Genomic DNA, 26,480 nt, shown 5'->3' on the forward strand with positions numbered 1-26,480 from the left:
CCCTCTCTCTCTTTCTCCCTCCCTCTCTATCTCCCCCTCTCCACACACTCTCCCCTCTCTCTCCGTCTCTCTTCCCTCTCTCTCTCATCTCTCTCTCCTCCTCTTTACTCCTCTCTCTCCCCCATATCTCCATCCCACCTCACCCCCCCTTGCTCTCTCCCCTCTCTCTTTCTCCTCTGTCTCTATCTCCTTTCTCTTTGCCTCCCCATCTCTCTCTCTTCCCCCGTTTCTCCCTTTCCCCCTCTTCCCCCTCTCTTTTACCACCCCTCTCTCTCCCCCATTCTCTCATACCCTCTCCACCTCCTCTCTCTCTTCCCTCTTTCTTCCCTCTCACCCCTCCCTCTCTTCCCCCCCTCTCCCCCCTCTCTCTCCCCTACCTCTTTCCCCCTCTCCCTCTTCTCTCTCTCCATTCACCCCCCCCCCCTCTGTCTCTCCCCTCTATCTCTCCCCCCTGTCTCCCCCGTCTCCTTCCCCTCTGTCTCTCTCCACCTCCCTTTGAGAGTCTGTCCCTTCGGCACAGAGACTCTCGCGGCAGCGGCGCTTCCGACGCCCCGGGACACTCGTACCGGCCGGAGTGCTCCATGGCCGAAGCTGCAGCGAGCGACTCGCTAGCCGCGCAAATACTCGTCAGCCCCGCAAACTCACCAGTCCCGGCTCCCCGCATCTGTATCCGCCCGCTGCTTCCATCCCTCCCGCAGCCCCGGCTCTCCAACATCCGCGGACCATGCAGTTTATCCGAGTTTTGACATTTTTGTTGATCACAGAATTTCTCACCACAGAGCGTGAGAAATTTCTGATCAGCGTGAGGGCGTGAGAGTTTGCTTGAGGGCGTGATTCTCACGCTCAAAGCGTGAGAGTTGGCAGCCCTGCTGTAAGGGAGAGGTGAGCCATCAAAGGATGGGATGAAAACTAAGACGCTGCTTAAATATGAGGCAAGAATAGTCAGCATTCTTGGGTAAAAATGACCTTGTACAAGTTATGACAGGAGAGTTTTTAATGGGCTCAGGATTACAGAAGCTGAAACACTGTTTACAAGGATGTTATCAAGACTTGAGGGCCTGAGCTATAAGGATAGACTGGGCAAGCTGAGACATTTAGCTGAGAAGCTGAAATGTTATGTTACAGTTGTACAAGATGTTGGTGAGGCTGCACTTGGAGTAATGTGTTCATTTTTTTGTTGTCATTCTGCTATAGGAAAGATGCCATTAAGCTGGAGAGGGGGTAGTGGAAATTTATGAAGATGGTGCCAAGACTCGAAGGCCTAAGCGAAAGGGTCCTTTCTTCATTGGAGCACAGGGAACTAAGGCGTGATCACATAGAGGCGTACAAAATCATGAGGGGAATGGATAGGGAGAATGTTTTTTTTACCCAGAGTAAGGGAATCAAGAATTAGAGAACATGGACTTAAGGTGAGAAGGGAAAGATTTATTAGGAACAGGAGGGGCAACCTTTACACATAGAGGGTATTGGGTATATGGAAGATATAGAGTAGATAGTTGAGGCAGGTACAAGCCAGAGAAGATAGTTGAGGCAGGTACAATTACAGCATTTAAAAGACCATTGGACAGGTACACGGATAAGAAAGGTTTGGAGGGATATGAGCCAAATGCAGGCAATTAGAACTAGTATAGATGGGGCTTCTTAATCGGCATGGATGAGCTGGGCTGAAGGGCCCTTTTCCATGCTGTGTAACTCTATAACTGGTAGATATGGAGGAGACACCAACAAACAGCCCATTGGAGTAGTCAAACCTTGAAGAGGGCATTGGCTTGACTTTTAACTTTAAGGAGATGAGACAAGGTAAAGGAAGAATTACTGATGTGGAATAAAGTGATTTCATGGTTGTGTGACTGGAGGCTTATCCTGGGTCCTGATAGGACACGTGACTGTTAAAAATCTCTCTTTATCTGCAGCTAATGTGGCATTCTATTTCCTATTAAGTGACTGGAATTTATTCTTTAAATATTGAAAATTCAGAGATTTGGAACATAGCTACAAGACGCATTGTTTTATAGGGTGGATTTCCACTCTAGAGTGCTGTAAACAAAATGATTCAGATGCAGATTTTCCAATCATATTTCCACTGACATATTCTTGACACTTATAACTAACTGGCCCTCACAGTTCAAGGTCCAATAGACAATTTGCACGTGAATAGTGCAAACAAAATAGTACAGTGGTTGAAAAGCGTATTTAAAAGATTTCCTGCAGTTTGAATTTCCAGGAATCCAGTCCTTCTTATGATCTATTATTGTAGTTATGCCTGAGCTGAATAAGCCCTCTGCCTACAATCTTGATCTGGTGTTTCATCATTTTGCCTGCTGGTTACCCCCGTGAGATTAAAATGGTTCTCTCTTGAGAGACAGAGGATGGGAGGGGAAGTAGCATTCAAGGTGTCAAGCTGGTCCAGAGATTACAAGTTTAAGGTTATAGCTGAGGCAAACATCTTCAGCAAGTGAAATATCCAGGTGGAAAGGAACATCTCCTTCTATTTAAAGCATTAAAGCAATGGCCGCTTCAACCCAGCACACCAGCAACTTTCACCAGAGTGTACCAGTGGTGCAGTGATATTAGAGGCTGGAAGGAAGTACGCCAGGATATTGGGCCTGACCCCTGCAGGCATTGGTCCAGGAGGAGGGCTGCCTGCCAGTGGCAGTAAACACTGCTGAGGTTACCCATCCTTCCCCTTGGCCATCTCACCCAATGAGTTGTAGAAAAGTGGAAAATCTAGGCTAGTCTCCTTTGCTTGGTGCTGATAAAGGAAACAAGAACATAAACACTGGCAACTGCTGAACGACTGGGGGCTTTTTTGATAAATACCCATCTTTAAAAATCTCAATTTATATGGTCCAATAAGTGATCATTCCATAACTACGCACAAAATAGCTTAATTTGGAGAGAATTATACCAGTTCAAATATGAGACAGGAACTTCCATTGATCGATATTTTTAAAGAGATTTTACAGATTTCCAAGCTACAGAAGCACAGATCTGCTGACTCTAAAACAAACCCACAAACACAACGTTGCATCATGTTGTGACAGAAGCATGTAGACTAGCTGGACACTCATTTGGTTTGGCATCCAGGTCACCGAGGTGTTTCCTTGTGAAGAAAAATATTAATACAAGAATATTGCTTCTTCTACGATTTAACTCCCCTTTCTGAAATGTTGTACCAATAGTTGGATTGATACTAGTGCAATCAATGTTATATTAATAAAGAAATGTTAGTCCAGAATTTGCTTTCAATTTAAGAGCAAGGTTGGTGGCACTATGAATTATTTGTAAATGTTACTGTCTTGGGCAGGATCAAAGATAAATATGAATATCTGAAAATTACTTCCCAGCTCATTATTTATTTTTGAAAGGATGTGACATAACTTCTTAAAAATTTGGCATGTAAACTTCCACTTTGTAATTTCACATGTAAGTGCCCTTTTAACGATATTGTGTGGGCTAATCATTGGAAATTAACTACTCTGGCACAAAAATCAACGAAAACAAGTGTGAAGCTGCATTTCTTCAGTTGATTTAAAATATTAATTTATGTTCACTTGTACTTTCCCACACTTTTGTTTTATTACTTTCCCTCTCAATCCAATTTTGCTTTCCAACTCCACTTCACATTCTGCACTGGAGCAGGGTGAATTTGCCTTCTTTTCATTCATCTTACTTCTCAGTCCCAGCAGTATTCTTTAAAACCTTAAATCTCATCCATGGAAAGAATATTCTCACACTAGTTGCAGATGTGCCGCTTTGCTCGTTAACTCAATATTAAAAAAATAAAATGCACTTTAATGATTGAGTGAGAAAAAAACTAATAAATGGTAGTGTGGCAATTAGACTTGCATTGTAAGGCAAAATCTCACTTAAAGAAATGAGGCCCACAATGAAGTAATGGCCTCTTCTAGAAAAAAATATTTGGGGTTGTTCCCTCTTGAATTTCCAAGAACTCTTGCAAGCATTAAGATTAAAATATTTAAATGTTTCCTATCACATGGATTTCCAGCTGGGCTGAGAGTGTGTTATTTGCATATTGGGTAACCATAGCAGCATTGTATCCAAAATGATGTAACCATCTGTTATTCTCGGCCAAACAACTCAATAATTCTGTTTCCCTCTGCACAGCTGGAGAATTTTTACCGAATCCAACATTAATCATTGACATTTATGAGCAGAATCCAATAAATTGTTGTGTAGTCCAGTACTACAGGCAAAATCAAACAAGCCATCCTCGAAACCAAGTTCAACAATGAAGCAATAATGCAGATTATAATATTATGATGAGGTGTTAGGGAAGGTCAATCCAATTAATTCTTATTTTTGTCCAAAAAAAGACAGAGGAAGGACTGAGAAAAATAGGGAATTAAAAGGGGACAAATTCGCCACTGGTACTGAAGTTGGACAGTGGTACAGATGATTTTTACTAAAGGAGAAACAAAACGAGGGTTTCAAATGGAAATGGGTTTGGTTTAGTTAGGAAAAGGTTGGCATGGGCACGGATGACTGAAGAGCCCATTAGTGTGCACTCTTGAACCCTCCCCCCCGGGACCATCACTTCACAACCACCAACACCTCAAGTCAATCAGCCCCACACAACTCTCCTTTGACCTCCAATTCCCAGAACTCCGCACTTTCCTCAATCGCTGTCCTCATCAATCAGCACAGTCCCTCCCACCTCTCTGATCACCGTTCCTCCTCCACATCCAGAGGCTTCTCTCCTCCACTATTTTCTCGCCCCGGTTTTGCACGATTTCCTTCACAAATAACAGAGCCTGCGAAGGGAAGGTCTTTTATCACACGATTCATTAGCACACAATTGAATGAACCTTGTACTCTACTAATTCCCACTGGAGACCTCTTGGAACAAATAATTTGCCAGACCACTGCATTTGATTGTTTAAATTTCTTGGCACCTGCTCCTCCATTAGATCTGATAATGGAGGCCAGCACCAGCTTCATTAGCTCTATTAGGGGAGATATGGTGAATGTCACTGAAGGATTGATGAAACCCTCGGGTTGGATATGATTTGTCCCAGGATGCTATTGAAAACACAATAGGTGATAGCTGGGGCCCTGTCAGAGAGATTGTTGCACCTTGATTAGCTTTAAGTGAGGCACTAGAAGACGAGAGGATACCAAATGTGATTTTGTTGCCTAATAGATAAAGGTATACATTTGTGTAAGGGAAATCCTGTCTCACTAATTTAACTAAGGTGGCTGATGAGGACAAGGCAATAAGCATGGTCTCCATGGGTTTTATTAGGCCATTTACCTAGTTCCCTACGGACACATGGTAGGTTGATCCAGAATGTTAAGGCACATGATATGTGAGGGGAGGTGGCTAATTGGACCCCAAGCTAACTTGGTGATAGCAGGCAGAGGGTGGTAGTGGAAGGATGCTTTTCTGGTTGGAAGCCTGTTGCCAATGGTGTACGCTAGTGACTGGTTCTGGGACTCTTGTTGTACATGATAATTAACAACTTGAATGTGAATATAGGAAGAATGATTATAATGTTTGTGGATGACATGACAATTGGCATTGCTGTGGATAACAAGTAAGATTAACCACAACAGTGTGTAGATCAGAAAGACAGATGGGAGGAGTGTTGGTAGATAGAATTGCACCCTGACAAGGGCAGGGTGATGTATTTTGTCGAGTTAAATAGGGATAGAACATATAAAATGAATGCAAGGGCACTAAGAAATGAGGCTGAATAGAGGGACCTTGGAGTTCACAAGTATGGTGGTGAAGAAGGCATGTGGTATAAATACCTTTATAGGTTGGATGGTCCTATAATACTTACATAGGATATAAAAGTTTGTATGTTATTTTGCAATGTTACAAAACATTGGTTAGGCTACACATGGCTTGTTATGTGCTGTTCTAGTCACCGTCACACAATAGAAATGATGTGGGTATGCTGAAGAGACTCCAGAGGAAATTCACTAAGACATTGTCTGGATTAAAGGACTTTAATTATTGGGAGAGATTGGATAGGCTTGGTTGGTTTTGCTTGGATTGAAGGAAGCTGAGAGGTGACCCATTAGAAGTGTATACAATTAGGAATAGAAAGGGTGAATGGTTAGAATCTGTTTTCCCCATGGTATGAGCATCAAAAACAAGAGGACATAGTATTAAACTGACAGGAAGGAGCTTTAAGGAAATTTGAAAGTTTTGTTTTACACAGAGAATGTTTGATATCTGGAACTTGTTGATAGAGGAGAGGATGGAATGTGCTACAATCACTACGTTTCAGAGACAGGCACTTTATTAGGTGAAGCATAGAAGGATACAAGTTTGTAGGTTAATTGGCTTCTGTAAATTAAAAATTGTCCCTAGTGCTAGTGTAATGGGTCGGCGTGGACTCGGTGGGCCGAAGGGCCTGTTTCCGCGCTGTATTTCTAAAGTCTAAAATGAAGTTTAAAATCTAATAAATGTATACTTATGTATTGGTCCCAAGTTGTATTCATCTTTCTATATTTAGCTCCAAGTATTTGGGAGTAGGTATACCTGATGCCACGTATTTAACGTTGGCAACCAAAAAAGCAATTTCTTGGTACAAACCTAGATTAATACAGTGGCCGATCTCTCACTCAATTCTCATGGTACAATGGAAAGTACTGTAGTGTCGGGTTTGATGAATTGGTTTTAAAACTGAAGCACACAGCAGTTTATTTATGTGGCTTGCAGTGCAATTTCTATGAAAAGCAAACTGTAACTAGAAAGAAACACAGGCAAAATTTCTGGATCAAGAAGTCTGCAATTTTCGCTCAAAATTCTCCTTGTAACAAATACAATTGGGCACATCAGGCCCTGGACACCATTATTTATTGCTGATCAAGGAACTCTAAAAATGTGTGTGTTTAGGATCACAGTTATTTATACCGATCTGGCTCTGTCGGATGCAGACTTTAAAGGACCCCCTACCACCCCCTACCACCCTTATGAAAATAGTTGGCATCAAGCTAATACATTGAAAGTTAAGAGGAACGTCTAGATAACATGCCTAGAGGACTGTGGTGAGGAAATGACAGAGGAAGCATGATACGTTACACATGGTACCTTAACATGGTGTGAAGCATGAACCATTTATTTTCTTTATATTGCCTATCAATATTTGGTACACTGTTTACGTGACTTTTAGAGCTTTCAGACGACGGAGGATCTCAAGATATCACTAACGAGCAATTCATTTATCAGGTGCATTATAAACAATTGTACCACTCAATGCAAGTTCATATTATGCATTTACACATGCGTTTACACTAGTTATTGTAACATGAAAACAGTCAAAATCAACAAGATATCATGATAAAATGATACATTCTGATGTATAATTATCAATAGTTTTTTCCTCTTTTCAAAGATATGAAAACGCTCCTGCTTTCCTCGTCTGTCAATGAATAAACTGTTGATTATGAGATTATACAATTGGAAATTGGGCAACAATTGCAAATTTCCATTGCATGTTTGAACACGTCAGAAGAATAGGAGAAATTCAATAACCAAACACCTTATATCTTATCTTTGCACTGAGAGTCACTTTATTCTTACAGGATAGAATGTAAATATTTAAGGAACGGGGTACAAAAATCAAAATCAATTTCTATTTAAATCCTCAATAGTTTTCAATTTAGTTGCATCTACACCTCGCTTCAAAAACAGTGCATTCAGAAAGTATTCAGACCCCTTCACTTTTTCCACATTTTGTTACGTTAGCCTTATTTTAAAATTAATTTCTTATTTTTTTTTTTTTAAATCATCAATGTACACACAATATCCCAGAATGAAGAAGCGAAAACAGGTGCTTAGAAATTTTTGCAAAGTAGTTAAAAATAAATAACTGAAATATCACATTTACATAAGTATTCAGGCCCTTTATTCAGTACTTTGTTGAGTCACCTTTGGCAGTGATTACAGCTTCAAGTCTGCTTGGGTATGATGCCACAAGCTTGGCACACCTGTATTTGGGTAATTTCTCCCATTCTTCTCTGCAGATCCTCTCAAGCTTTGTCAGGTTGGATGGGGAGCGTCGATGCACAGCTATTTTCAGCTCCCTCCAGAGATGTTCGATTGGGTTCAAGTCCAGGCTCTGGCTGGGCCACTCAAGGACATTCACAGACTTGTCACAAAGCCACTCCTGCGTTGTCTTGGCTGTGTGCTTAGGGTCGTTGTCTTGTTAGTAGGTGAACCTCTGCCCCAGTCTGTGGTCAAGAACGCTCTGGAGCAGGTTTTCACCAAGGTTTTCACCTCCGACTCGATCCTGACTAGTCTCCCTGTTCCTGCCGCTGAGAAACATCCCCACAGCATGATGCTGCCACCACCATGACTCACCGTAGGTATGGTATTGGCCAGGTGATGAGCAGTGCCTGGTTTCCTCCAGACGTGATGCTTGGTATTCAGGCCAAATAGTTCAATCTTTGTTTTATCAGACCAGAGAATCTTGTTTCTCATACTTTTTGGCAAACTCCAAGCGGGCTGTCATGTGCCTTTTACTGAGCAGCGGCTTACATCTGGCCACTCTGCCATAATGGCCTGATTTTAATTAATTTAATCAATTTTAGAATAAGGCTGTAACATAACAAAATGTGGAAAAAGTGAAGGGGTCTGAATACTTTCTGAATGCTCTGTATCAAGCATCTCCAATTATACCCGGAAGGTAATCTATTGAGCAAGATTCAATACTCAAAAATCAAACAATGCATGTGTAAAAGGCAAAGGGAATCAATAAAGAAATGGAATATGATGTGTGTATAGAAGAAATGTTGCTCAAATTAAAATTATATTTCAAATTTATATATAACTGATTGCAACATTTTATAATAGCAAATATTTTTTTCCAGGACTTGGCCCCTAAATGTAATTTATAAAATCGTTAATATCAGAGGCAACAGTTTTAAATTTACAATTAAAAAATCTCTCCTCAAAGCAATCATAGATTTAGGCAAAGTGGTTTTCTCCAATATAAAAAAGGACAACATTGTTTAGCATTTCCTTCCTGCGCCTAATGCAAACATCACCTTGCTGTGGACTAATTCAATTAAAAGGGCAGGTGGGATTCTCCACCCATCACTCTGCAACAGTGTTCTGTATTCTATCATGAAGGGCAGATCAAGAACCCAAGGGAGATTTGACTCACGACTGTCTATCCTGTCCTTTTGGCAGAGTGCAACAAGACATTGCACAGCCACAGAGCTTAAATGGAGGAGAGTGAGGTAATGCTTCCCTCTAGGTGCTAAGCAATGAGACTTGTTTACAAAAGGTCAGATTCACAATTTCACCGCAGAGAGCAAAAACTAACCCCCTACAATTATCCGTGCCCTGCAAATCTGTTGCACAGAGAAACAAACGGTAGAAAACAAATGAACTGTGGCAACGTTCCACATCTTCTCAAATATGTCTGTGGTTTGCAAAAACACAAGCAGTAGTAAAAGATGTAATGTGCTGTTATATGCTGATTGAACTAGATATTATAAGATGATTTATATTGGATATTATCAACATAAACAGCAATTGGTATTTCACTGTAAATGTGTTTCCTTTCTAAACCCAATGTAATGCCAAATGTTTTCCTCCATATTAACAGCAAACGTGTGCAAATAATAACGCAATGTCAGTTCATTATTTGTCTGAAACTCAATGGTTAAAATGTTATCACGTTGATGATGGACTCACTTTAAAATGTCCACCTTTGTACACCAGAAGCCAGAATGGACTCAAGGGGCCAAATAATTTGTGTTGTAACAATTACATGAAAGCCATTTCAGTCATCCAACTTGTTTGAGACACCTAGATACATATATTAATCTGATTTTAACCTTAATCTTAAATGGGAAATAAAGACTGTTAAAATGTTGGTGAACACACTCTGTTACATCTCTGATACATTTAACACTTAGCTCTCAGACTGGACAGCATAAGCTATGTGTTACAGACATACTGTGTCATATGTGTCATAATTATGGATCCAGTCAAAAACGATAAGATTTTAATAAACACATAAACACAAGAAAATAGGAGCAGGTAGGTCTCCTGGCCCTTCAATCTTGCCCTTCCATTCAAAATGATCATGGCTGATCTATGCTCTCCTCAATTCCTCTTCTGTGCCAGTTCCCCAACACCCTCCTGTATTTTGGGCTAAATTGGTTTGTCCCGTATGGGACCACACTTGTCCCGTATTTGACTGCTCACGCCTCACCCGTCCCGACGTAGTGCAGCCCATGGAGTGCAGCAGCACCTCACCCGTGGCCCCGTCGGTCGGCAGCCCGACCAGCTGTTTGACCTTCGGAACTTCGCTTACCACCGACACCACCACCCCTCCTTCTCATGGCCGACCATCGGTTCATGAGTTGGATGGAACGCCAGACTTTGCGCGTGATGTCGTGCGGGCCAAAACTCCTCAGCTGGCCCTCCGGCTGGGCTTTTTGTACAGTCCAACACCCGGGCCAACTCATCATTCACCCAGCCATGGCCGAGTTGGTCAACGAATTGCTGTCGAGAATTTGTCTTGTATTTTGATCTTTTGTCCCTTATTTGGGAAAGAGAAAATTGGCAACCCTACCCAAGGCTCCCCTTCCACTTCTTGTGACGATATACGCCACAGACTGCTCGTTACAAAATTCAATAAAGAGCATCGTATTATCCCCTTGTTCTGACACAATTCCTTGCAATTTCCCAACTCTGCCTCACCCATCATACTATTCCTATCTGCAACCTGTGCAAATCAAGCAGGAGGCTCAATTGTTCAAAAGCATCTCGCTCTCATGTCTTGGGTATGGGTCGTGTGCAGGCAGAGATTAGATGAACTGGGCATCATGCTCGACACGGACATTGTGGGCCCAAGTGCCTGTTCCTGTGCTCTACTGTTCTATGTTCTAACACTTCCCATCTTTAGCCTGTGTGAAGTTCTGGTTGCCCCATTACAGGAAGGATGTGGAGTCTTTGGAGAGGGTGCAGAGGAGGTTTACCGGCATTCTGCCTAGATTAGAGAGTTCAAGCTACATTGGATAAACTTGGATTGTTTTCTCTGGAACGTCGAAGGTTGCGGGGAGACTTGATAGAAGGTTATAAAAACTTATGAGAGGCTGAGATAGGATTAACAGTCAGAACCTTTTTCCCCTCCAGGGTGGAAATGTTTAACAGTAGAGGGCATAGCTATAAGGAGATAGGGGAGAAATTTAATGGATCTGTGTAGTGCAACTATTTATTTTTACACAAAGAGTGGTGGGGACCTGGAATGCATTGCCAGGGGTGGAGGTGGAGGCAGACACGAGAGTGGCATTTAGGATGCATTAAGATAGGCACATGGAAGTGCGGGGAATAGAGAAATATGGATCATGCATACTGTTCTATAGACACAACAAGCTGGAGTAACTCAGCAGGACAGGCAGCATCTCTGGAGACGTCTGAAGAAGGGTCTCTCCAGAGATGATGCCTGTCCCGCTGAGTTACTCCAGCTTTTTGTGTCTATCTTTGGTTTAAACCAGAATCTGCAGTTCCTTCCTCCACTGTTCCATGTTCTATGAGAACAACACAGATGAGAAAAAGCTCAACAGCACAACGAAGGAAGCCAACTGCTGGAGCCAAGAACGCCAGCATTGACAGCGATGACCCAACCTAAATCTAGGCATTTGAGACAGAATTGGAACTTAAAAACTGCTGGTATGCAAACTGAAGGCAACTTGCCAGATGTTCCATTCTGTTAGTCCTCATGCCACTTGCAAATTTGTGCCAAAGAGAATGCCTGGGCAGATCAAAATAGATTACAATTTAATTCATTGCATTCCTGGTAGAATTTCCTAATTTATAGCGGAAATAACATAAAGCACACCTGAAACCGCAGAGAGAGTTGAGGAAGGGTGCCGTTGCATGCTTAATGCCAACATTTTTGCTTTGCCAAGCTTCCCTTTCACTTGAAAACACGTTTTTTGTTTAATTTAGAGAAACAACGCGGAAAGAAGCCCTTTGGCCCACCGGGTCCACGCCGACCAGCGATTCCTGGTCACTACTGGTATTCAAGTATTTTGAGCCATCGGAAAATTTCCAAATCCTCAGCCCCAAATTGTAATCCACTAAGGTCCCGCAAACAGTCATCGTCACCTGATGCAACATCAGATCCCTCCTTTTCTACCTCTATGTGGAATATCTATCAACTCCACCTCTTAACTCAAACCATTACTTACTAAAATAATTAGGCAGTGGTTGCAACTAATAGATCACATAAAATGTTGTACATGGGAAGGGCAGCTTTATTCCTCTTTATAAAACTAGTTATCTCATTTTTGTAAAGAATTGATGAGGTATGGAATTTGGTAAAACCCAGATGAGACATTCATTATGAGCTTTGAGTGTGCCAACATTCCAAGGAGCACATTAACCTGAAAGCAGTGAATGGAAAGATTAGATCTAGACATATTGAACATGACTGCTGGCTACACATATTAAATTGTGTATGGAGACTTAAGAAACTGCGGATTCTGGAAGAAGTCAGCAAGTCAGGCAGAATCCGTGGAGGGTAATGGACAGTGGATGTTTCAGGTCAAGACCATTCATCTGGTTTCCGCCATGGTGGTAGGCATTAATGTATGTATTAATGTATGAATAATGTATTTTTCATCATGACCAGTCAACCGTGTGATAGGAAATGAATGTCGACACATTTTTACCCCTCTTGCTTTCTTTTAAATGTTTTGACTGCATGTTGAAAGAAACAACCAATATTTTTTGTCACTACTTAACCTCGCTCTGAAGATAGACACAAAATGCTGGAGTAACTCAGTGGGACAGGTAGCGTCTCTGGACAGAAGGAATGGGTGACGTTTTGGGTTGAGACCCTACTTCTTCTCTCCAGTGGTTTAACCACAGGTTATATATAAATTTGAGAGGCAATGATAGGCTAGACGGTTAGAACCCCCTTGAGCGGAAATGTCTAAGACTCGAGGACGTAGCTATAAGGTGAGAGGGATAATTTTAAAGGAGACTTGCAGGATAAGTTTTGAGGATGATGGCTGCCTGGAATGCACTATCAGGCGTGGCAATGGAGGCAGATATGATAGTAGCATTTAAGAGGCTTTTAAGTAGGCACATGGATGTGAAAGAAATGGGGGATAGGCAGAGGAGATTAGTTTTACTTGGCATCATATTGAACACGTACATTGAGGGCCGATTGGACCATTCCTATGCTGTACTGTTTTATGTTCAGGTGGTGTAAGCTCTCGGTTCAAGATGCATGGGCCATTTTCTCGTCAATCTTAGTTGGGTCAGCTTCAGATCTAAGTGGTCCTGTGATATGTGACCAAAGTTAATGACTCCTCAGAGTCTGTTTGGTTCCAGCTTCTGAGGTTTGTAGCCATTCTTTCTGTAGATAATTGTGATTTTGTTTTTAATCCTACGCTGTACTTAAAACCAAAGGAAATGCACCTGCAGAATCAGGTATTTTCTTAATAGGAATATTTGAAGAAAGTGAAAAATGAAAAAACAAGAACCTGTATTAGTACATAATCCTTATTTAGAATACTGAAAGGTGCTTTAAAAGGCTTCTTCAAATACAGCTGCTGTGCAAACTAAATCCAGTCAATTATCACCTGCAATATTTATTTTGAAGTAAGTGATTTCAATCTTAACCAAGCTTGCAAAGACATATCTTTCTTTTGTCTTGATTCGACACTGAACAACCATTAATTTCTGTCAGCATTCATTTCCGTGGCTTTTCCCCTTTCAGGAAGGTGTTGCCATGGCAGCTGCACTCTCTTGGGTGCCCAGCTGAGTTGGTGTCCTCTTGTGTCACATAATCAACTCAAGCTGGTTCGGAGAGGGAAGGATTTAGGGATGGGGGCTACAGCTCATCAGTTCTTCCATCACCTTGAATGAAGACCCTGAATGGGACAGTGCATCCATGTTAAGGAGAACTGGTGGCAAGTCTGAGCAATCCCAAACACTCAGCACCACCACAGAAGATTTGCCACCCAGGCTTTTTTTATTTTATAAACTAAACAGGGAGCTTAATGATCCACAATATTTGGAAGGTTTCTACCTTGGTGCTGTATACCTCTATGGCATTTGGGACCCCTCTCCGATTAGCTGATAATTCTCTACACCTATCTCCCCCACAACCCTCCCCACCCAAAAAAAAATCACCCTTTCAAATCAAGCATATTTATCCATCTCACACGCAGGAGAATATGTGGCAATATTGCACTCATCACATTTCCCGATGCCACTTGGATCTGCACTACGCATGACAGATGTTTCCACAGAAACATAAATATTCCTTCTTCACAATGGATGAGAAACATTCGAAGAATATGCAGGAGTTGAAGCACCCAAGTACTCACCCAGGTCCCTGAATGTTTCAGATGCAAATCCCTCCAGTCAAGTGTCAGCTTGTTGCAAATCCAGAACACTAAAATGACTCAGAGTTGTCCATCAGCTCCTCAGTCTATGCACACACCCCAGCTTCAACGAGCAGCAATGATGTGTCCTCTCTCTATTAGGCAAAATGAACCTGCTTATCAACACAGGCACAGGTTTCAAACCAGCTCCAGTAAACATCTACCTACATTTGCTGGAATAGTCCACTTCGAACAAAGGGAGGATTCAATTCAAATCAGGGAAACACCATTCTCCTGTTATGCACAGGAGATTTTTCTTTTCCCCACCACAATCCTGGCACTATTCGAGAAAATGACAGCTTGGATTACAATGCTATTATTCAAATCAAATCAAAACTGGCATCCAATGAAACTTCTAATATGAATTACATTAAAGAAATTGAATTGTCAAACAAACAGGGAACATTACTTATTAAAGGTCTTGAGCAGAAAAACCTGATGAAGATCTTAAGATAGCATCAAGCTTAGGAAACTGACATGTTTTCCTTTTATTTCCATATTTTAATTATGGCCCTTTTCGAGGTAATTGAAACCAAATGTTGCTATTTGTTATTTGGTTTAATGGGTTCCCTGGTGGCATTATTTGGCTTACGAGCTATGAATTCTCAGATAATGTTGCCAGGAAGCACGTGAACTTGGTCTGACTTTCTCCCCACTGAGGGGATGAAAAGTGAACATTAAGTTGTCACACATTCGCATCAACTCACAGGCTTCTCAAAGTTTGCAGAGCAGTGAAGAGCAGGCAAACAAATTATTTTTAAATAGATTCAATTAATCATGAGCACACAATCACACAAAATATGTTTCCCATCAGGAGCAAATAATTCCAGAATGACTGATTACAACCAATATTGTTGAACACTCCAGTTGCAAGTACAATATTAAATCCAAGTAGAAAGCATTTTCCAATTATCCCTTTTATATTTCAGCATTCCTAATATATCCAACTCACTGCCAAGTCTTAATGGAAGGCAACAACACACTTTATAAATCTGATCAAATTCATGTGAAATGCAAGGCTTTTTTCTGGGTACGTTACATTATGATTATATGCTGTGGTACAGTTTGCTAAGTGTCTATTTCCAACGCATTCTGCACATGTTCCCAACCCAACATGATATCGAACGTTGACCACCTACAAGCAAAGATACATATATCAACACCACCACTGGCAAGTTCTTTCTCTCAGTAAGAACCAGACTGACTTACAAATACATTAGCAGTTAGTCAATATCATTGGGGCAAAATACTGGTATTCCTTATCAGTCTGCATTATGCGAGAGCCTTCCACAGTGGTAGCACAAATGCAGTGGGTTAGATTATACATACAGCACGGAAACACCGAGACCGCACCCACCAGCCATTCCTGCACTATCCTACAAACTAGAGACAATTTACAATTTTTACCAAAGCCAATTAACCTACAAACCTGTATGTCTTTGGTGTGTGGGAAGTAATCGGATCACCCAGGGAAAACCCACACGGTCACGGCGAGAATGTAGAAACTCTGTACAGACAGCTCCCACAGTCAGGATCGAATGCGGGTCTCTGGCACTGTAAGGCAACAACTCTACCAGCTCTACCACAATTAAGGGACTAATAAGGTAAAGGGAATAAATACTGCTAATCTTCACCCTGCTCTCTGACATGTCTGACTTCCTTGCCCACTGGTATCTCTTTCACTATCTCAGGGAACAGGTTAGTGGCCAATATCCATTTTAAGACCACAACTGCATGTAATTATCAAGAATACAGAGTTTTATACTGCTTTCTGCAAGATCTCTGTTTAGCCTAAGGGGTTGGCTCTGTTTCTCTTTCCACAAACATAGCCTGACCTTCTAAGTGTTTCCCACATTTTGAATTTTTATTTTAGACTTCTAGCATCTGCTTTTTTTTTTTAGATTTTTAGATTTTTATTCTATTCTATTTTCACAGTTTTTCTGCCTCAGCCTTCTGATGAGACTTTCCACACCCATGTCTTTAAAGATAGCTTTCCTTTTCCAGAAAGATACAACAGCTTGCAGATGCTGGAAACTTGAGCAAAACACAAAGCGCTGGGGGAACTCAGCGGGTCAGGCAGCATTTATGGAGGAAATGGACAGGTGACATTTCGGGTGGGGAATCGTTCTTCTGACGGAAGGTCCTGACCCAAAACATCGCCTGTCCATTCCCTCCCCAGATGCTGCTTGACCAGTTGAGTCCCTCCAGCGCTTTGTGTTTTCCTTTTCCTTAATCAGGCTTCTCTTCTACCAGAATTAACATAGAAACATAGAAAATAGGTGCAGGAGTAGGCCATTCGGCCCTTCGAGCCTGCACCGCCATTCAATATGATCATGGCTGATCATCCAACTCAGTATCCTGTACCTGCCTTCTCTCCATACCCCCTGATCCCTCTAGCCACAAGGGCCACATCTAACTCCCTCTTAAATATAGCCAATGAACTGGCCTCAACTACCTTCTGTGGCAGAGAGTTCCAGAGATTCACCACTCTCTGTGTGAATTTTTTTTTCTCATCTCGGTCCTAAAGGATTTCCCCTTTATCCTTAAACTGTGACCCCTTGTCCTGGACTTCCCCAACATCGGGAACAATCTTCCTGCATCTAGCCTGTCCAACCCCTTAAGAATTTTGTAAGTTTCTATAAGAACCCCCCTCAATCTTCTAAATTCTAGCGAGTACAAGCCGAGTCTATCCAGTCTTTCTTCATATGAAAGTCCTGACATCCCAGGAATCAGTCTGGTGAACATTCTCTGTACTCCCTCTATGGCAAGAATGTATTTCCTCAGATTAAGAGACCAAAACTGTGCGCAATACTCCAGGTGTGGTCTCACCAAGACCCTGTACAACTGCAGTAGAACCTCCCTGCTCCTATACTCAAATCCTTTTGCTATGAATGCTAACATACCATTCGCTTTCTTCACTGCTTGCTGCACCTGCATGCCTACTTTCAATGACTGGTGTACCATGACACCCAGGTCTCGTTGCATCTCCCCTTTTCCTAATCGGCCACCATTCAGATAATAGTCTACTTTCCTGTTTTTGCCACCAAAGTGGATAACCTCACATTTATCCACATTATACTGCATCTGCCATGCATTTTCCCACTTACCCAGCCTATCCAAGTCACCTTGCAGCCTCCTAGCATCTCCTCACAGCTAATACTGCCCCCCAGCTTCGTGTCATCTGCAAACTTGGAGATGTTGCATTCAATTCCCTCGTCCAAATCATTAATATATATTGTAAATAGCTGGGGTCCCAGCACTGAGCCTTGCGGTACCCCACTAGTCACTGCCTGCCATTCTGAAAAGGACCCGTTTACTTCTACTCTTTGCTTCCTGTTTGCCAGCCAGTTCTCTATCCACATCAATACTGAACCCCCAATACCGTGTGCTTTAAGTTTGTATACTAATCTCTTATGTGGGACCTTGTCGAAAGCCTTCTGAAAGTCCAGATATAACACATCCACTGGTTCTCCCTTATCCACTTTACTAGTTACATCCTCGAAAAATTCTATAAGATTCGTCAGACATGATTTACCTTTCGTAAATCCATGCTGACTTTGTCCAATTATTTCACCACTTTCCACAGTGGCTTTACGTGACATTTGGACAGGCAGCTGAATATGCAGTGAATGGAGTGATATGGATTGAGTGCAGGCAGTTAAGAGTTGATTCGGCATCATGTTCAGCCCAGACATTGTCGGCCAAAGGGCCTGTTCCTATGTTGTACTGTTCTACATTTCATGTTCTAACTGTTGGTTTTAAAGTACGGTAATAACTTTACCAGGCACACCAGTTACAGATACTCCCTCTCCAACCCTCCCCCTCTCTGCAACTTTAAACACAATTGTTTTCTGACTTTGCACAATCTTGGCAAACAGTCCTTGAACTGTGATGTCCAATCTACTTCTCTCCCCACTAATGCTGCCTGACCTGCTGACAGCTTCCAGCATTACGACGGATTTGTTTCGGATTTCCAGCACCTGCACCTTTTTTTTGCTCCAATTACAAAAGAACAATCCTGTTTCACAGACGTCACATTGCTGACTGACGACTCTGACAAACCAAAGCACCAGTGTCCACTGAAACCCCTGGACTTTTCTGCATTCACTTCATCAACAAAATAATGCAGTGTATAAATGGGGGGAAAAAAGGTCATACAAAGCAATGACACAACGGGAATTATATAATACTACAAAGTACATCAACACATTTGACCCAATAGGGTCTTGCCAGTGGTTATAGTGCATGTAATCCAATACATAACATTTCTATCCCAGACTCCAAGATCTGAAACAATCTGTATTACAGATTTTCTTTTAATGATAAACCCATATTTCAGATGCAAATTACAGGATGAATTCAAATTTTACAACCTGACAAATACTATGAATATAGCACCACCTCGCACAACTCATTCGCACAGAACATCATTGAATGTTAAGAGTATGTATGTAGAATCTTCATTCATTACCAATAGGAAAACTAACCTCTCGCTCATTAAGATTTACAGTAGCATAATCTGGGGATGCGATGAGGGAAGCAGTTTCATTAACGAAACACACACACACGCACACACGAAAATTCACTGCATCTTACATTTTGGAGTGTATTCCAGCACAGTGGCACAACAGTAGAATTGCTGCCTTACAGCGCCAGAGACCCGGATTCGATCCTGACTAAGTGTGCTGTATGTACGGAATTTGTACGCTCTCCCTGTGACCACGTGGGTTTTCTCCGTGAGCTCCGGTTTACTCCCACATTCCAAAGACATACAGGTTTGAAATGTAAGTGGACTCGGTGGACCAAAGGGCCTGTTTCTGCGCTGTATCTCTGAACTAAACAAAACAACTAACCTTTGTTGCAGCCTAAAGGCCTTTGGTCCACATGCCTGTGATGCTCAGACACTGATTTAGCATCAGAGGCCACTGTGGATCAATTCCTCTAAGGATAATAACAGTGTTCAATATTATCATGCCATTGATTCACAGATTCACCACCCTCAGACTAAAGAAATTCCTCATCTCCTTTCGAAAGGTGTGTCCTTTTATTCTGAGGTTATTCCCTCTGGTCCTCGACTCTTCCACCAGTGGAAACATCCTCTCTGCATCCATTCTATCACTATTCGGCAAGTTTCAATGAGATCCCCCCCTCATCCTTCAAAACTCCAGCGAGTACAGGCCCAATGCCGTCAAACGCTCATCATACATTGATCCTTATCAATGGGCATGCTGGCACCTCTGGTTGGAGGCACACGGTTGCATTTGTTTCCTGAACTATTTCACATTGCCTGGAGGCTTGGATGGTCATTTTCCAGATTTTCTCCTCCTTTATCCTTCAATTGGCAGTGGGCTTTGAGCCCACTTGTACTGGAAAGCATCAAAATGTATGTGCCAGTTGAAGGGCATGCATGTTGTTTCCTCAATCATTGATCAACATCTTGAAAACCACAAATCCCTGCTGATCTAGTTCAGGGACTCAATTTAAACTTAGAATTTTTTTTTCTCCTCAAGCTTGTTTTGGCAGCTTGAAATGATCATGAACACAGAGGACTACTACTATTTCCCCACAGAATGATCACAAGTAACAACTTATTTACGCAGTGTAAAAGACATTCGCCACTGGTCTAAAAATGTCAAAAGGGAAGTGGAGTGCCTGGAGATTTTGGTCAAACTATTTACATCAGAACCTTGGCCACAAAACAAAAGCAGCAGCGCTGAGTAGGCCAATCGCATGAGTATCACATTTGCTTTCAAAGGATTAGCAGAATAATACATTTCAATTACAGAGTTCAGAACCTCTTCAGAGAGTTTTGGGTTGTAACTTCACATGGCTTCTCAACCCCATGTGGGCAGCACGGTGGTGCAGCGGTAGAGTTGCTGCCTAACAGTGGCAGAGACCCGTATTCGATCCTGACCGTATCCGTGCTGCCTGTAAGGAGTTTGTACGTTCTTCCTGTGACCACGGGGTTTTCTTCGGGTGCTCCAGTTTCCTCCCACACTCCAAAGACGTACACGTTGTAGGCTAATTGGCTTTGATAAGAATTGTAAATTGGCCCTAGTGTGCAGTACAGTGCGCGTTTATGGTTGGGGTGGACTCGCTGGGCCGAAGGGCTTGTTTCAGCGCTGTATCTCCAAACTACACTAAACACTGAAAAACGTTTAAGCACTTTATCGTTCTGCAAGACCTGCCAATTTCCCTGACTGCCAAAAGTCTCTGTTCAGCACTAGCCAATTTGCAAAATGATAATTTAGGATTTCCAAATTTACACAATTATGCAATTATCTTTTGTCTGGGGTGGGGGGGCAGAAGAGTAGAAGACACCTTTGGGGAGTTAATATGTTTTCATTAGAAGGAAAGCATCCCCAGTTTACAGGGCCGTTGAGCCTTGACTACAATTGGAGACTCCCCATGGTCAACTCATGATGCCATCTTGGAATCCTGTTCACATACACACAGTCGCAAGGATCATTCCACAGCATTCAAGGTGATCGGAGGTGGGAGAGGCTTCCCCGCTTGGATGGATTGAGGGAAATCCTGACACTACAGGCCTCCAGATTGGTAGTGGCTTGTGTCATTCTCCATACACTAGCACTCATGTGAACTTGCTCACTGGCAACAGCAAGAGGGAGGGGTTGACACAGGAAGGAGTGAGGAAAATGACAGACCACAGTTGCTGCCCCTTTCTGTCTCCACAGAGAAAAAGCTAATCTGAGTGATTCTCCCACAGATCACCGCATCCTCTTTAGGATCTTCTAAATCTCATTATTAGTGCACTTCAGTAAAAATAACACTAGCCCACCTGCCATATTTGACCCATATCCCCAAAACCTATCCTATTCATGCACCTGTCTAAATGTTTCTTGAATGTTGTGATAGTACCTGCGTCAACTACCTCATACAGCAGTTCATTCCATACACCCATCACCCCTGTGTAAAATGGTTTCCAGTGGAAATGGGCTTAGGTTCTCATTTCCTCAGGAGACTTTTGCTTCTCCCAGAATGTCCTGGACTCCAAGATAATTCAGGGTCACAGGACATTCAGAGCAATCTAAGATTGGGATATGAAGACACAAGCAACTGCAGATGCTGGAGTCCTGCGTAGGACACAGTATTGGAGTGACTGAGCAAGTCAGGCAGCATCTCTGGAGGATACGGATGGTCCATGCTTCAGGCCAGGACCCTCCTTCAGATTGCTGCGTTGGGATGTCTGGACTTTGTCGGCAGGATCAGGCCCAATGAAATAGCTGACATAGACTTAGAGCAACAGACATTTAAGTCAACACCTCTCTTCTCACAAGTGGCTCAAATTACCAGATGTGTTGTTTCTTGCACAATGCTGGTGTTGTTTAGATATGTCACAATGTTATTGTAAGTGACATATTCAACTTCCCTTGACCGATAAATATGAGAACTTAAATAAGGGAAGGCAGAGGATTTAACCTCGAGCGTGAGAAGTTTGGAGTTCATTATCCATCAGCTCATTCATTTATCCTTGTTAACTATTTAATTTCCATCTACAATGATGGTGATCACTTTCACTCGCGTTTGATATTTTTCCTGACCCACCATTGTCTCAATCAAACTGTATTCCTTTTACATTAGGTCAATTTAATGGCTTTAATCAATTATAGGCAGTTTTAGATGTTTGTTCAATTTTGTATCCATTCACTCAATTGTACTTTTTTTTGAATGACATGTCAGAGACATTTCAGAACTATGTAAAATCACTCAGAGTTTTGACAGGCACTGACGTGATGCATGGAGCCTTGTAAACTGTCAATTATTTCAGGGGCATTGCGGAGATTGGGTTTCATCAGTGTTGTTTCGGAATCTCTGGGTCAAGTATAGCTTTGTTGGGTGTTACAGAAAGCTATAAATTCTTTCATTTCCTGTTCCAAAAATATTCTTCAACTTCAAACACAGAGTTGCTGCACCAAAACAGCATTTCATCAATTGCAAGCTATTTAAATGAAAATATCACACTTTGCATCTTCTCAATACGAGGTCGATAACGACTCACAGGAGGGCCCTAAAAAAATCCCCAAATTTTGGAAAATCAAACGAGTGACCTCTACTATTTATTATATTGGAAAATTGACAGCGAATTCACAGTATGTAATAAAACTCATTCAAGGATAAATTTAGCTTTAACACTGAAGTCTTATTTTTAAGTAATAATACATTTAATTTAATGCACCGTGGCTGTTCTTTCTCACAATATTAATCACAACTGTATTAAATATATGAATCTTTCCAAATTAAAACTTTTAACGCATTAATACATCATTCGCTTGAAGTATTGTAAGCCCAGAGGGAAAATTATCACCTCAGTTCAGCTTTTATATTTTAGCACATGATGTATTAAAAATTTCCAGATACACACAGCATCCGCAACTGTGTCAAGGTAAGCTTACAAGCAAAGCTAACTAAAGTAAAAAAATACTGAAGATTAAATTATACATTTATTAAATTGAGTATATTTGAGCACATTAAATTAACAGTGGAAGTATCAATGCTCAACAATTGCCTAAAGAATTAGTGAAAAGTGATAAATCTTGTTCAAGTTTCCTTAAAAATCTTGGAAAATGTTGTTCACATTGCATGGTGCTATCTTGTGGCAGTTTTATTTTATTTCTTAATGTTAAATTATTAGGCTTTTCTCATTTTAATGGATACAATCACGCCCCGATAATGTGTCTGATTTTACAAATGCAATCCTTGTAATGATTAAAAGATCAAAGGATAAAATTACCATGTGAAGGGAAGGATTTGTTCTACATTTGTTTGCAGAAAATTCACAAATGGGAAGTTGACTAATATTAACACACTGGGGACTTTGTGAGAACCTCCTTATTACTTACTTGCTAAGAGCTGTTAGGTAATTAAAAACAATCCTGAAAGTGCAAAATCCCAAATTAATGCTGGAAACTTACACTGCATTTCCAGTCATCCATTCAGAATCTTTCACCAATACATGATAGCAGCTCTTTTTATTTCCTTATGTTTTGAGATTTGCAGCATGCACACATTGGTCTTTCGATGCAAAAAGGTAAACAGGACTTCTGTTGGGCCCTTATGGCAAATTGATATATTGCAGCCTATCATGGCTTAGATTGATCTTTGGACTGATCAATGAGAACATAACAGTCTATGTCACCTGGTGAGAGCAGAACTGAGAGCCACATTCTGGATAAATGACTGTTCAGAACAGCAGAATGGGTTGCATTGTGAAATGCAGATTGTTCTATGGACCACATTCTGGAATACAGAATACTCCACAACAAATGGAAAAGTGAGTGAGCTCTATGTTTCCACACACAATGCACTGGTCAAACAATAGAGAACTTGTTGGGGGGAAAAAACGCATTTAAATAGTGCTGAATTTCAGAGGAATTAATCATTCAGGTGAATACTTCTGCATTAAAAGTTCAAATCCATCTTTTCAGTAATAAGAGAAAGATGCAGGAAGTAAGTACTTGAACTAAATTGTGAGCTAACATATATATGTACAATAATGGTTCATGTATTGGTTGCTGGAGGAGGACTATTGCCATTGTTTGAAATCCCCTGAGTAACAGTATCTCCTGCAATGGATGCTTTTCCTTGCTTCTGTGAGAAAAAGTAGCGTGTTTATTCTCACAGAAAACCCTCTATATTTTCCTTGCCATTTTTAAAATCCATTTTTAAAAACAAGTTCAGAGTTTATTCAACAATTGTTCTTGAAGTGGTGCAGGGAGCTCTCCAAGAGCTGGTCAGAGATGCAGAACCGTCATAGACTAGCGCTATATGTGACTTGGAGCAGAGCATGGAAGCAGTGGTATCCAATGCTTCCGCTTGCCTTTGCAATGGACAGATGCTGCCAAAGGGGGGGGGGGGGGGGGGGGGGGGGGGGGGTTGGTAACTTGCTTTGGCAGATCCTGGGGACATGGTGCACCAAGTGTTGCAGTGGATAGATTGCCAATCAACTGAATCATGATGTCCTTGATAGCGTCAAGCTTATTATATGTCATTACATGTGCAGTGAACTCCATTCCCATGCACTTCTGACTTGCAACTCGCAGGTGGTAAAATGCCTTTTGGAAATCACTTATCACCAAACACACATACATTAGCCTGCTGCAGAATGCAAGGCATTTATGTACCCTCCCATGTTGAATTCTTGGCCATTGGTAGCAGGGAGAGTTTAGTGATGCTGTTTTAGTATATTGCCATCAATGACAATTGTTCTCCAGAAATATTGCCATTTTCAATTGTTCCAGATATATTTACATTTATACCAGTCTCCATGCTGATGAGGAGGAAATGGGTCCTTCATCGACCGAATCCACACATACAATCATGCATCCATTTACATAATTATATATTTTTATTCTCACCGAATCTCCCCAGATCCGACCCCTCAGCAAAACACTGGGGGTAATTTATAGTGAGATACCGACCTGCATATCTTTGGGATGATACTGCTCAATGGAAACCTATGCAGCAACAGAGAGTACATGCAAACCGCACACAGAAAACACAAGGGGGTCGGGACACTGGAGCTGTGAGGCAGCAGCTTCACTGGCTGCACCACTGTGCCGCTCCAAATGTCCCAGCAGATTTGATGCTGGAACGGAGACAGATAGCTGACTACAGCCCTTATTCAACCATGATTTACAAATGCAGCATCCAATACACCAAAATATTCACAACAACACTTTAACAGATAGGGAAATAACTGGCGAGGTCCAGTGACAGGCATTTAGTTATTATTTGGCCTTTTCACAGAGCAACACCAGCTGCCTCATCACTTATTTATATTAAGTCAATAGAAAATTAGTCTTTTGATACTGGCTGAGTGCATTTTGTGCAGCCGTCAGTGATAATCTCATCCTCGTGTTGTTTTATTATTTCACCCGTTCTATCACAGGTAAGCTGAATGAGGCCAAGGGATCCTGTTGAATCTGAATGCAGAATTGTTGCAACTATGTTCTTGCATTATGCACGCTGCCTTCTCTGTGTCAGGCAACATATTGCATAATTTTGAACTTCTCCAGGTGTATGGTGGATAGCATACTGACTGATTGCATGTAGAAATAAGGAACTGCATTTTTTTTTGGTGTTTTACAGATAAAGGGTGGAAACAGGCTCTTCAGCCCAGAAGAGCCCATGCCGGCCTTCGATCACTAATTCTATGTTATCCTAGTTTTGCATCCTACACACTAGGGGGCAATTCAGAGAAGCCAATTGACCTACAAACCTGCACTTCTTTTGGAATGTGGGAGGAAACTGGAGCACCCAGAGGAAACTAACGGGGTCCCAGGGAAACTCCATACAGGCAGCACCCATAATCAGGATTGAACTGTGGTGTTCAAGAAGGAACTGCAGATGCTGGAAAATCGAAGGTACACAAAAATGCTGGAGAAACTCAGCGGGTGCAGCAGCATCTATGGAGCGAAGGAAATAGGCAACGTTTCGGGCTGAAACCCTTCTTCAGACTGATAGGGGGTGGCGGGGAGAAGGAAGGAAAAAGGAGGAGGAGGAGCCCGAGGGCTGAGGGATGGGAGGAGACAGCCCGAGGGCTGAGGAAGGGGAGGAGACAGCAAGGGCTAACAAAATTGGGAGAATTCAATGTTCATGCCCGCAGGATGCAGACTCCCCAAGCGGAATATGAGGTGCTGTTCCTCCAATTTCCGGTGTTGCTCACTCTGGCCATGGAGGAGACCCAGGACAGAGAAGTCGGACGGGGAATGGGAGGGGGAGTTGAAGTGCTGAGCCACCAGGAGGTCAGGTAGGTTCTTGTGGACCGAGCGCAGGTGTTCGGCGAAACGATCGCCCAACCTCCGCTTGGTCTCACCGATGTAGATCAGCTGACATCTAGAGCAGCGGATGCAGTAGATGAGGTTGGATGAGATACAGGTGAACCTCTGTCGCACCTGGAAAGACTGCTTGGGTCCTTGAATGGAGTCGAGGGGGTAGGTAAAGGGACAGGTGTTGCATTTCTTGCGGTTGCAACGGGGAGGGGGTGGTACGGGAGGGAAGGGAAGAATTGACAAGGGAGTTGCGGAGGGAGCGGTCTTTGTGGAAGGCAGACATAGGGGAAGATG

General features: G+C 42.1%; 1 protein-coding gene across 7 annotated transcripts in view; it reads right to left on the bottom strand.

The window, feature by feature from the left end:
- The window catches only part of ablim1 (actin binding LIM protein 1), a 250,952-nt gene that overhangs the window by 75,483 nt on the left and 148,989 nt on the right, over positions 1-26,480 (bottom strand). Inside the window, exon 1 of one of the 7 annotated variants that reach the window (XM_033033936.1) lies at positions 14,338-14,559. The exons of the other annotated variants lie outside the window; for them this stretch is intronic. The gene's annotated coding sequence lies outside the window, so the exon portion shown is untranslated. Of the gene's footprint in view, positions 1-14,337; positions 14,560-26,480 lie in introns of those variants that run through there. 7 annotated transcript variants of the gene reach the window in all.

This window comes from Amblyraja radiata, chromosome 15, assembly GCF_010909765.2.
Source record: "Amblyraja radiata isolate CabotCenter1 chromosome 15, sAmbRad1.1.pri, whole genome shotgun sequence".
NCBI lineage: Eukaryota > Metazoa > Chordata > Chondrichthyes > Rajiformes > Rajidae > Amblyraja > Amblyraja radiata.